A 13,000-nucleotide genomic window follows, 5' to 3' on the forward strand; every position below is an offset into this window, starting at 1 on the left:
TCAGCCTCGTTGGCGCAGTTGGCAGCGCGTCAATCTCATAATCTGAAGGTCATGAGTTCAAGCATCACACGAGGCTGGTTTTTCGTAGAATGGACAGCTTCGACATATGTGCGGTCCTCTACCTTCCAGAGACAGCATTGGTAATCCAAAGGTCAAAGGAATAAAGTCTTCAGCACAACAAGTGTTCTTTCCGTGAACTCCAGCTCCCCTCTCTAGTACCGAGATTTGTGCCAGTCAAGGAGCTTAGACTTCAACACCTGCACATTTTCACACCACTAGAATGACATGAAACAGAACAAAGGAAAAAGGGAGGGTATGCTATAAAGATTTTTTGAGACAGTTCTACCTTCTCTCCATCTCTTGAGTAGACGTGAGGGCTGGGCAGCCTCCGAAACTGTTTTACCATCCAACAAAACATTCTGTCCCAAGTACTAACCTCAATAGTCTGAAGACAATTAATGAAGACTCAATTAAGGGCGTCAATGCTATTGCCTTTGTGAAATGCGAAAAGATGTTTACATTTTTTCAATTTAGCATGCTTTTTCCCTCAGCCTCGGTAGTTCAGTGGTGATGAGGATAGATGTGATGAGGTGGTGTTTACATTTTTTGTCAAGCCTGACACGAGGCAGGTCTATTGTAGAATGGCCAGCTTGGACATATGTGCAGTCCTCTACCTTCTAGAGAGAGCATTGGTAATGCAAAGGACAAAGGAATAAAGGCTTTAGGAGAACAAGTGTTTTTTTCCGTGAACTCTAGATGCTTAAAGCATATATAAAACCTAAAATTCAACCCAAACTAAAGCGGACATCCAGGAATTGCGCTCCCCTGTCTAATACCCAAGATGTGTGCCAGTCAAGGAGCTTAGATTTCAACACCTGCAAATTTTCACCCCACTAGAATGGCATGAAACACAACAAAGCGAAAAAGGAAGGTATGCTATAAAGATGATTTAAGACATTTCTACCTTCTCTCCATCTCTTAAGTAGACGTGATGGGTGGACAGCTTCCGAAACAGTTTTACCTTTCAACAAAACATTCTGTCCCAAGTACAAATGTCATTAGTGCGACTGTCCAGAGGTGCAGTGGAACACAATGTGGGCATTGGTAGTTCAGTGGTGATGAGGTTAGTGTGTGGTTTAGTACGTAGTACTGATGGACCATCAAAAAACATTCTGTCTACACGCGATGGCGTCTTCAATGGAACTCCTTTCTCCGGCACATGGGCATTGGTGGTTCAGTGGTCGAATTCTCGCCTCTGCATCTGCAAATTCTCACCCCACTAGAATGGCATGAAACACAACAAAGGGAAAAAGGAAGGTATGCTATAAAGATGATTTAAGACACTTCTACCTTCTCTCCATCTCTTGAGTAGACACGAGGGTTGGGCAGTTTCCGAAACTGTTTTACCTTTCAGCAAAACATTCTGTCCCAAGTACAAATGTCATTAGTGCGACTGTCCAGTGGTGCAGTGGAACACAATGTGGGCATTGGTAGTTCAGTGGTGATGAGGTTAGTATGTGGTTTAGTATGTAGTACTGATGGACCATCAAGAAAAAGATTCTGTCTACACGCGATGGCGTCTTCAATGGAACTCCTTTTTCCAACACGTGGGCATTGGTGGTTCAGTGGTCAAATTCTCGCCTGCCACGCTGGAGAACCGGGTTCGACTCAAAACGAGCGCAGCTTGACTGACTGATATGCAGTAACAGAGGTCTCAGCCTTCTATTTATTCTCAGGACAATTAATGAAGACCCAATTAAGTGTGTCAATGCTATTGTCTTTATGAAATGCGAAAAGGTGTTTACAATTGTTTTTCTATTTAGCAGGCGCATTCCCTCAGCCTCGTTGGCGCAGTTGGCAGCGCGTCAGTCTCATAATCTGAAGGTCGTGAGTTCAAGCCTCACACGAGGCAGGTTTTTCGTAGAATGGACAGCTTCGACATATGTGCGGTCCTCTACCTTCCAGAGACAGCATTGGTAATCCAAAGGTCAAAGGAATAAAGTCTTCAGCACAACAAGTGTTCTTTCCGTGAACTCCAGCTCCCCTCTCTAGTACCGAGATTTGTGCCAGTCAAGGAGCTTAGACTTCAACACCTGCACATTTTCACACCACTAGAATGACATGAAACAGAACAACGGAAAAAGGGAGGGTATGCTATAAAGATGTTTTGAGACAGTTCTACCTTCTCTCCATCTCTTGAGTAGACTTGAGGGCTGGGCAGCCTCCGAAACTGTTTTACAACAAAACATTCTGTCCCAAGTACTAACCTCATTAGTCTGAAGACAATTAATGAAGACTAAATTAAGGGCGTCAATGCTATTGCCTTTGTGAAATGCGAAAAGATGTTTACATTTTTTCAATTTAGCATGCTTTTTCCATCAGCCTCGGTAGTTCAGTGGTGATGAGGATAGATGTGATGAGGTGGTGTTTACATTTTTTGTCAAGCCTGACACGAGGCAGGTCTATTGTAGAATGGCCAGCTTGGACATATGTGCAGTCCTCTACCTTCTAGAGAGAGCATTGGTAATGCAAAGGACAAAGGAATAAAGGCTTTAGGAGAACAAGTGTTTTTTTCCGTGAACTCTAGATGCTTAAAGCATATATAAAACCTAAAATTCAAGCCAAACTAAAGCGGACATCCAGGAATTGCGCTCCCCTGTCTAATACCCAAGATGTGTGCCAGTCAAGGAGCTTAGATTTCAACACCTGCAAATTTTCACACCACTAGAAGGGCATGAAACAGAACAAAGGAAAAAGGGAAGGTATGCTATAAAGATGTTTTAAGACATTTCTACCTTCTCTCCATCTCTTGAGTAAACGTGATGGGTGGACAGCTTCCGAAACAGTTTTCCAACAAAACATTCTGTCCCAAGTACTAACTTTATTAGTGTGACTGTCCAGAGGTGCAGTGGAACACAATGTGGGCATTGGTAGTTCAGTGGTGATGAGGTTAGTGTGTGGTTTAGTACGTAGTACTGATGGACCATCAAAAAACATTCTGTCTACAAGCGATGGCGTCTTCAATGGAACTCCTTTCTCCGGCACATGGGCATTGGTGGTTCAGTGGTCGAATTCTCGCCTCTGCATCTGCAAATTCTCACCCCACTAGAATGGCATGAAACACAACAAAGCGAAAAAGGAAGGTATGCTATAAAGATGATTTAAGACATTTCTACCTTCTCTCCATCTCTTGAGTAGACGTGATGGGTGGACAGCTTCCGAAACAGTTTTACCTTTCAACAAAACATTCTGTCCCAAGTACAAATGTCATTAGTGCGACTGTCCAGAGGTGCAGTGGAACACAATGTGGGCATTGGTAGTTCAGTGGTGATGAGGTTAGTGTGTGGTTTAGTACGTAGTACTGATGGACCATCAAAAAACATTCTGTCTACACGCGATGGCGTCTTCAATGGAACTCCTTTCTCCGGCACATGGGCATTGGTGGTTCAGTGGTCGAATTCTCGCCTCTGCATCTGCAAATTCTCACCCCACTAGAATGGCATGAAACACAACAAAGGGAAAAAGGAAGGTATGCTATAAAGATGATTTAATACACTTCTACCTTCTCTCCATCTCTTGAGTAGACACGAGGGTTGGGCAGTTTCCGAAACTGTTTTACCTTTCAGCAAAACATTCTGTCCCAAGTACAAATGTCATTAGTGCGACTGTCCAGTGGTGCAGTGGAACACAATGTGGGCATTGGTAGTTCAGTGGTGATGAGGTTAATATGTGGTTTAGTATGTAGTACTGATGGACCATCAAGAAAAAGATTCTGTCTACACGCGATGGCGTCTTCAATGGAACTCCTTTTTCCAACACGTGGGCATTGGTGGTTCAGTGGTCGAATTCTTGCCTGCCAAGCGGGAGACCCGGGTTCGATTCCCGGCCAATGCAAGCACCTCTTTAAAAGTCTCACAACTCAAAATGAGCGCAGCTTGACTGACTGATGTGCAGTAACAGAGGTCTCAGCCTTCTATTTATTCTCAGGACAATTAATGAAGACCCAATTAAGTGTGTCAATGCTATTGTCTTTATGAAATGCGAAAAGGTGTTTACAATTGTTTTTCAATTTAGCAGGCGCATTCCCTCAGCCTCGTTGGCGCAGTTGGCAGTGCGTCAGTCTCATAATCTGAAGATCGTGAGTTCAAGCCTCACACGAGGCAGGTTTTTCGTAGAATGGACAGCTTCGACATATGTGCGGTCCTCTACCTTCCAGAGACAGCATTGGTAATCCAAAGGTCAAAGGAATAAAGTCTTCAGCACAACAAGTGTTCTTTCCGTGAACTCCAGCTCCCCTCTCTAGTACCGAGATTTGTGCCAGTCAAGGAGCTTAGACTTCAACACCTGCACATTTTCACACCACTAGAATGACATGAAACAGAACAACGGAAAAAGGGAGGGTATGCTATAAAGATGTTTTGAGACAGTTCTACCTTCTCTCCATCTCTTGAGTAGACTTGAGGGCTGGGCAGCCTCCGAAACTGTTTTACAACAAAACATTCTGTCCCAAGTACTAACCTCATTAGTCTGAAGACAATTAATGAAGACTCAATTAAGGGCGTCAATGCTATTGCCTTTGTGAAATGCGAAAAGATGTTTACATTTTTTCAATTTAGCATGCTTTTTCCATCAGCCTCGGTAGTTCAGTGGTGATGAGGATAGATGTGATGAGGTGGTGTTTACATTTTTTGTCAAGCCTGACACGAGGCAGGTCTATTGTAGAATGGCCAGCTTGGACATATGTGCAGTCCTCTACCTTCTAGAGAGAGCATTGGTAATGCAAAGGACAAAGGAATAAAGGCTTTAGGAGAACAAGTGTTTTTTTCCGTGAACTCTAGATGCTTAAAGCATATATAAAACCTAAAATTCAAGCCAAACTAAAGCGGACATCCAGGAATTGCGCTCCCCTGTCTAATACCCAAGATGTGTGCCAGTCAAGGAGCTTAGATTTCAACACCTGCAAATTTTCACACCACTAGAAGGGCATGAAACAGAACAAAGGAAAAAGGGAAGGTATGCTATAAAGATGTTTTAAGACATTTCTACCTTCTCTCCATCTCTTGAGTAAACGTGATGGGTGGACAGCTTCCGAAACAGTTTTCCAACAAAACATTCTGTCCCAAGTACTAACTTTATTAGTGTGACTGTCCAGAGGTGCAGTGGAACACAATGTGGGCATTGGTAGTTCAGTGGTGATGAGGTTAGTGTGTGGTTTAGTACGTAGTACTGATGGACCATCAAAAAACATTCTGTCTACACGCGATGGCGTCTTCAATGGAACTCCTTTCTCCGGCACATGGGCATTGGTGGTTCAGTGGTCGAATTCTCGCCTCTGCATCTGCAAATTCTCACCCCACTAGAATGGCATGAAACACAACAAAGGGAAAAAGGAAGGTATGCTATAAAGATGATTTAAGACACTTCTACCTTCTCTCCATCTCTTGAGTAGACACGAGGGTTGGGCAGTTTCCGAAACTGTTTTACCTTTCAGCAAAACATTCTGTCCCAAGTACAAATGTCATTAGTGCGACTGTCCAGTGGTGCAGTGGAACACAATGTGGGCATTGGTAGTTCAGTGGTGATGAGGTTAGTGTGTGGTTTAGTACGTAGTACTGATGGACCATCAAAAAACATTCTGTCTACACGCGATGGCGTCTTCAATGGAACTCCTTTCTCCGGCACATGGGCATTGGTGGTTCAGTGGTCGAATTCTCGCCTCTGCATCTGCAAATTCTCACCCCACTAGAATGGCATGAAACACAACAAAGGGAAAAAGGAAGGTATGCTATAAAGATGATTTAAGACACTTCTACCTTCTCTCCATCTCTTGAGTAGACACGAGGGTTGGGCAGTTTCCGAAACTGTTTTACCTTTCAGCAAAACATTCTGTCCCAAGTACAAATGTCATTAGTGCGACTGTCCAGTGGTGCAGTGGAACACAATGTGGGCATTGGTAGTTCAGTGGTGATGAGGTTAGTATGTGGTTTAGTATGTAGTACTGATGGACCATCAAGAAAAAGATTCTGTCTACACGCGATGGCGTCTTCAATGGAACTCCTTTTTCCAACACGTGGGCATTGGTGGTTCAGTGGTCGAATTCTTGCCTGCCAAGCGGGAGACCCGGGTTCGATTCCCGGCCAATGCAAGCACCTCTTTAAAAGTCTCTGACTGACTGATGTGCAGTAACAGAGGTCTCAGCCTTCTATTTATTCTCAGGACAATTAATGAAGACCCAATTAAGTGTGTCAATGCTATTGTCTTTATGAAATGCGAAAAGGTGTTTACAATTGTTTTTCAATTTAGCAGGCGCATTCCCTCAGCCTCGTTGGCGCAGTTGGCAGTGCGTCAGTCTCATAATCTGAAGATCGTGAGTTCAAGCCTCACACGAGGCAGGTTTTTCGTAGAATGGACAGCTTCGACATATGTGCGGTCCTCTACCTTCCAGAGACAGCATTGGTAATCCAAAGGTCAAAGGAATAAAGTCTTCAGCACAACAAGTGTTCTTTCCGTGAACTCCAGCTCCCCTCTCTAGTACCGAGATTTGTGCCAGTCAAGGAGCTTAGACTTCAACACCTGCACATTTTCACACCACTAGAATGACATGAAACAGAACAACGGAAAAAGGGAGGGTATGCTATAAAGATGTTTTGAGACAGTTCTACCTTCTCTCCATCTCTTGAGTAGACTTGAGGGCTGGGCAGCCTCCGAAACTGTTTTACAACAAAACATTCTGTCCCAAGTACTAACCTCATTAGTCTGAAGACAATTAATGAAGACTCAATTAAGGGCGTCAATGCTATTGCCTTTGTGAAATGCGAAAAGATGTTTACATTTTTTCAATTTAGCATGCTTTTTCCCTCAGCCTCGGTAGTTCAGTGGTGATGAGGATAGATGTGATGAGGTGGTGTTTACATTTTTTGTCAAGCCTGACACGAGGCAGGTCTATTGTAGAATGGCCAGCTTGGACATATGTGCAGTCCTCTACCTTCTAGAGAGAGCATTGGTAATGCAAAGGACAAAGGAATAAAGGCTTTAGGAGAACAAGTGTTTTTTTCCGTGAACTCTAGATGCTTAAAGCATATATAAAACCTAAAATTCAAGCCAAACTAAAGCGGACATCCAGGAATTGCGCTCCCCTGTCTAATACCCAAGATGTGTGCCAGTCAAGGAGCTTAGATTTCAACACCTGCAAATTTTCACACCACTAGAAGGGCATGAAACAGAACAAAGGAAAAAGGGAAGGTATGCTATAAAGATGTTTTAAGACATTTCTACCTTCTCTCCATCTCTTGAGTAAACGTGATGGGTGGACAGCTTCCGAAACAGTTTTCCAACAAAACATTCTGTCTCAAGTACTAACTTTATTAGTGTGACTGTCCAGAGGTGCAGTGGAACACAATGTGGGCATTGGTAGTTCAGTGGTGATGAGGTTAGTGTGTGGTTTAGTACGTAGTACTGATGGACCATCAAAAAACATTCTGTCTACACGCGATGGCGTCTTCAATGGAACTCCTTTCTCCGGCACATGGGCATTTGTGGTTCAGTGGTCGAATTCTCGCCTCTGCATCTGCAAATTCTCACCCCACTAGAATGGCATGAAACACAACAAAGCGAAAAAGGAAGGTATGCTATAAAGATGATTTAAGACATTTCTACCTTCTCTCCATCTCTTAAGTAGACGTGATGGGTGGACAGCTTCCGAAACAGTTTTACCTTTCAACAAAACATTCTGTCCCAAGTACAAATGTCATTAGTGCGACTGTCCAGAGGTGCAGTGGAACACAATGTGGGCATTGGTAGTTCAGTGGTGATGAGGTTAGTGTGTGGTTTAGTACGTAGTACTGATGGACCATCAAAAAACATTCTGTCTACACGCGATGGCGTCTTCAATGGAACTCCTTTCTCCGGCACATGGGCATTGGTGGTTCAGTGGTCGAATTCTCGCCTCTGCATCTGCAAATTCTCACCCCACTAGAATGGCATGAAACACAACAAAGGGAAAAAGGAAGGTATGCTATAAAGATGATTTAAGACACTTCTACCTTCTCTCCATCTCTTGAGTAGACACGAGGGTTGGGCAGTTTCCGAAACTGTTTTACCTTTCAGCAAAACATTCTGTCCCAAGTACAAATGTCATTAGTGCGACTGTCCAGTGGTGCAGTGGAACACAATGTGGGCATTGGTAGTTCAGTGGTGATGAGGTTAGTATGTGGTTTAGTATGTAGTACTGATGGACCATCAAGAAAAAGATTCTGTCTACACGCGATGGCGTCTTCAATGGAACTCCTTTTTCCAACACGTGGGCATTGGTGGTTCAGTGGTCAAATTCTCGCCTGCCACGCTGGAGAACCGGGTTCGATTCCCGGCCAATGCAAGCACCTCTTTAAAAGTCTCACAACTCAAAATGAGCGCAGCTTGACTGACTGACTGATATGCAGTAACAGAGGTCTCAGCCTTCTATTTATTCTCAGGACAATTAATGAAGACCCAATTAAGTGTGTCAATGCTATTGTCTTTATGAAATGCGAAAAGGTGTTTACAATTGTTTTTCAATTTAGCAGGCGCATTCCCTCAGCCTCGTTGGCGCAGTTGGCAGTGCGTCAGTCTCATAATCTGAAGATCGTGAGTTCAAGCCTCACACGAGGCAGGTTTTTCGTAGAATGGACAGCTTCGACATATGTGCGGTCCTCTACCTTCCAGAGACAGCATTGGTAATCCAAAGGTCAAAGGAATAAAGTCTTCAGCACAACAAGTGTTCTTTCCGTGAACTCCAGCTCCCCTCTCTAGTACCGAGATTTGTGCCAGTCAAGGAGCTTAGACTTCAACACCTGCACATTTTCACACCACTAGAATGACATGAAACAGAACAACGGAAAAAGGGAGGGTATGCTATAAAGATGTTTTGAGACAGTTCTACCTTCTCTCCATCTCTTGAGTAGACTTGAGGGCTGGGCAGCCTCCGAAACTGTTTTACAACAAAACATTCTGTCCCAAGTACTAACCTCATTAGTCTGAAGACAATTAATGAAGACTCAATTAAGGGCGTCAATGCTATTGCCTTTGTGAAATGCGAAAAGATGTTTACATTTTTTCAATTTAGCATGCTTTTTCCCTCAGCCTCGGTAGTTCAGTGGTGATGAGGATAGATGTGATGAGGTGGTGTTTACATTTTTTGTCAAGCCTGACACGAGGCAGGTCTATTGTAGAATGGCCAGCTTGGACATATGTGCAGTCCTCTACCTTCTAGAGAGAGCATTGGTAATGCAAAGGACAAAGGAATAAAGGCTTTAGGAGAACAAGTGTTTTTTTCCGTGAACTCTAGATGCTTAAAGCATATATAAAACCTAAAATTCAAGCCAAACTAAAGCGGACATCCAGGAATTGCGCTCCCCTGTCTAATACCCAAGATGTGTGCCAGTCAAGGAGCTTAGATTTCAACACCTGCAAATTTTCACACCACTAGAAGGGCATGAAACAGAACAAAGGAAAAAGGGAAGGTATGCTATAAAGATGTTTTAAGACATTTCTACCTTCTCTCCATCTCTTGAGTAAACGTGATGGGTGGACAGCTTCCGAAACAGTTTTCCAACAAAACATTCTGTCTCAAGTACTAACTTTATTAGTGTGACTGTCCAGAGGTGCAGTGGAACACAATGTGGGCATTGGTAGTTCAGTGGTGATGAGGTTAGTGTGTGGTTTAGTACGTAGTACTGATGGACCATCAAAAAACATTCTGTCTACACGCGATGGCGTCTTCAATGGAACTCCTTTCTCCGGCACATGGGCATTTGTGGTTCAGTGGTCGAATTCTCGCCTCTGCATCTGCAAATTCTCACCCCACTAGAAAGGCATGAAACACAACAAAGCGAAAAAGGAAGGTATGCTATAAAGATGATTTAAGACATTTCTACCTTCTCTCCATCTCTTAAGTAGACGTGATGGGTGGACAGCTTCCGAAACAGTTTTACCTTTCAACAAAACATTCTGTCCCAAGTACAAATGTCATTAGTGCGACTGTCCAGAGGTGCAGTGGAACACAATGTGGGCATTGGTAGTTCAGTGGTGATGAGGTTAGTGTGTGGTTTAGTACGTAGTACTGATGGACCATCAAAAAACATTCTGTCTACACGCGATGGCGTCTTCAATGGAACTCCTTTCTCCGGCACATGGGCATTGGTGGTTCAGTGGTCGAATTCTCGCCTCTGCATCTGCAAATTCTCACCCCACTAGAATGGCATGAAACACAACAAAGGGAAAAAGGAAGGTATGCTATAAAGATGATTTAAGACACTTCTACCTTCTCTCCATCTCTTGAGTAGACACGAGGGTTGGGCAGTTTCCGAAACTGTTTTACCTTTCAGCAAAACATTCTGTCCCAAGTACAAATGTCATTAGTGCGACTGTCCAGTGGTGCAGTGGAACACAATGTGGGCATTGGTAGTTCAGTGGTGATGAGGTTAGTATGTGGTTTAGTATGTAGTACTGATGGACCATCAAGAAAAAGATTCTGTCTACACGCGATGGCGTCTTCAATGGAACTCCTTTTTCCAACACGTGGGCATTGGTGGTTCAGTGGTCAAATTCTCGCCTGCCACGCTGGAGAACCGGGTTCGATTCCCGGCCAATGCAAGCACCTCTTTAAAAGTCTCACAACTCAAAACGAGCGCAGCTTGACTGACTGATATGCAGTAACAGAGGTCTCAGCCTTCTATTTATTCTCAGGACAATTAATGAAGACCCAATTAAGTGTGTCAATGCTATTGTCTTTATGAAATGCGAAAAGGTGTTTACAATTGTTTTTCTATTTAGCAGGCGCATTCCCTCAGCCTCGTTGGCGCAGTTGGCAGCGCGTCAGTCTCATAATCTGAAGGTCGTGAGTTCAAGCCTCACACGAGGCAGGTTTTTCGTAGAATGGACAGCTTCGACATATGTGCGGTCCTCTACCTTCCAGAGACAGCATTGGTAATCCAAAGGTCAAAGGAATAAAGTCTTCAGCACAACAAGTGTTCTTTCCGTGAACTCCAGCTCCCCTCTCTAGTACCGAGATTTGTGCCAGTCAAGGAGCTTAGACTTCAACACCTGCACATTTTCACACCACTAGAATGACATGAAACAGAACAACGGAAAAAGGGAGGGTATGCTATAAAGATGTTTTGAGACAGTTCTACCTTCTCTCCATCTCTTGAGTAGACTTGAGGGCTGGGCAGCCTCCGAAACTGTTTTACAACAAAACATTCTGTCCCAAGTACTAACCTCAATAGTCTGAAGACAATTAATGAAGACTCAATTAAGGGCGTCAATGCTATTGCCTTTGTGAAATGCGAAAAGATATTTACATTTTTTCAATTTAGCATGCTTTTTCCCTCAGCCTCGGTAGTTCAGTGGTGATGAGGATAGATATGATGAGGTGTTTACATTTTTTGTCTAGCCTGACACGAGGCAGGTCTATTGTAGAATGGCCAGCTTGGACATATGTGCAGTCCTCTACCTTCTAGAGAGAGCATTGGTAATGCAAAGGACAAAGGAATAAAGGCTTTAGGAGAACAACTGTTTTTTTCCGTGAACTCTAGATGCTTAAAGCATATATAAAACCTAAAATTCAACCCAAACTAAAGCGGACATCCAGGAATTGCGCTCCCCTGTCTAATACCCAAGATGTGTGCCAGTCAAGGAGCTTAGATTTCAACACCTGCAAATTTTCACACCACTAGAAGGGCATGAAACAGAACAAAGGAAAAAGGGAAGGTATGCTATAAAGATGTTTTAAAACTTTTTAAAAAGTAAAATTTCTACCTTCTCTCCATCTCTTGAGTAGACGTGATGGGTGGACAGCTTCCGAAACAGTTTTCCAACAAAACATTCTGTCCCAAGTACTAACTTCATTAGTGTGACTATCCAGAGGTGCAGTGGAACACAATGTGGGCATTGGTAGTTCAGTGGTGATGAGGTTAGTATGTACTAGAAGGGCATGAAACAGAACAAAGGAAAAAGGGAAGGTATGCTATAAAGATGTTTTAAGACATTTCTACCTTCTCTCCATCTCTTGAGTAAACGTGATGGGTGGACAGCTTCCGAAACAGTTTTCCAACAAAACATTCAGTGGAACATGGGCATTGGTGGTTCAGTGGTCGAATTCTCGCCTCTGCATCTGCAAATTCTCACCCCACTAGAATGGCATGAAACACAACAAAGGGAAAAAGGAAGGTATGCTATAAAGATGATTTAAGACACTTCTACCTTCTCTCCATCTCTTGAGTAGACACGAGGGTTGGGCAGTTTCCGAAACTGTTTTACCTTTCAGCAAAACATTCTGTCCCAAGTACAAATGTCATTAGTGCGACTGTCCAGTGGTGCAGTGGAACACAATGTGGGCATTGGTAGTTCAGTGGTGATGAGGTTAGTATGTGGTTTAGTATGTAGTACTGATGGACCATCAAGAAAAAGATTCTGTCTACACGCAACAAACAACAAAGGAAAAAGGGAAGGTATGCTATAAAGATGTTTTAAGACATTTCTACCTTCTCTCCATCTCTTGAGTAAACGTGATGGGTGGAAAGCTTCCGAAACAGTTTTCCAACAAAACATTCTGTCCCAAGTACTAACTTTATTAGTGTGACTGTCCAGAGGTGCAGTGGAACACAATGTGGGCATTGGTAGTTCAGTGGTGATGAGGTTAGTGTGTGGTTTAGTACGTAGTACTGATGGACCATCAAAAAACATTCTGTCTACACGCGATGGCGTCTTCAATGGAACTCCTTTCTCCGGCACATGGGCATTGGTGGTTCAGTGGTCGAATTCTCGCCTCTGCATCTGCAAATTCTCACCCCACTAGAATGGCATGAAACACAACAAAGGGAAAAAGGAAGGTATGCTATAAAGATGATTTAAGACATTTCTACCTTCTCTCCATCTCTTGAGTAGACGTGATGGGTGGACAGCTTCCGAAACAGTTTTACCTTTCAACAAAATATTCTGTCCCAAGTACAAATGTCATTAGTGC

The 13,000-nt window shown here is 43.4% G+C and overlaps 4 non-coding genes across 4 annotated transcripts; all 4 read left to right on the forward strand.

Annotated features, from left to right (window-relative positions):
• The first annotated feature begins 1,839 nt into the window (after positions 1-1,839).
• On the forward strand, positions 1,840-1,912 carry trnam-cau (transfer RNA methionine (anticodon CAU)). Its single transcript has one exon. It is a non-coding gene; the product is annotated as a tRNA-Met (tRNA).
• Positions 1,913-3,823: 1,911 nt separating this feature from the next.
• Positions 3,824-3,894, forward strand: trnag-gcc (transfer RNA glycine (anticodon GCC)). The gene has a single exon. It is a non-coding gene; the product is annotated as a tRNA-Gly (tRNA).
• Positions 3,895-6,074: 2,180 nt separating this feature from the next.
• On the forward strand, positions 6,075-6,145 carry trnag-gcc (transfer RNA glycine (anticodon GCC)). The gene has a single exon. It is a non-coding gene; the product is annotated as a tRNA-Gly (tRNA).
• A 4,680-nt stretch (positions 6,146-10,825) lies between these two features.
• Positions 10,826-10,898, forward strand: trnam-cau (transfer RNA methionine (anticodon CAU)). The gene has a single exon. It is a non-coding gene; the product is annotated as a tRNA-Met (tRNA).
• Positions 10,899-13,000: the final 2,102 nt, after the last annotated feature.

The sequence above is a fragment of the Channa argus genome, unplaced genomic scaffold (assembly GCF_033026475.1).
Source record: "Channa argus isolate prfri unplaced genomic scaffold, Channa argus male v1.0 Contig225, whole genome shotgun sequence".
Classification (NCBI taxonomy): domain Eukaryota; kingdom Metazoa; phylum Chordata; class Actinopteri; order Anabantiformes; family Channidae; genus Channa; species Channa argus.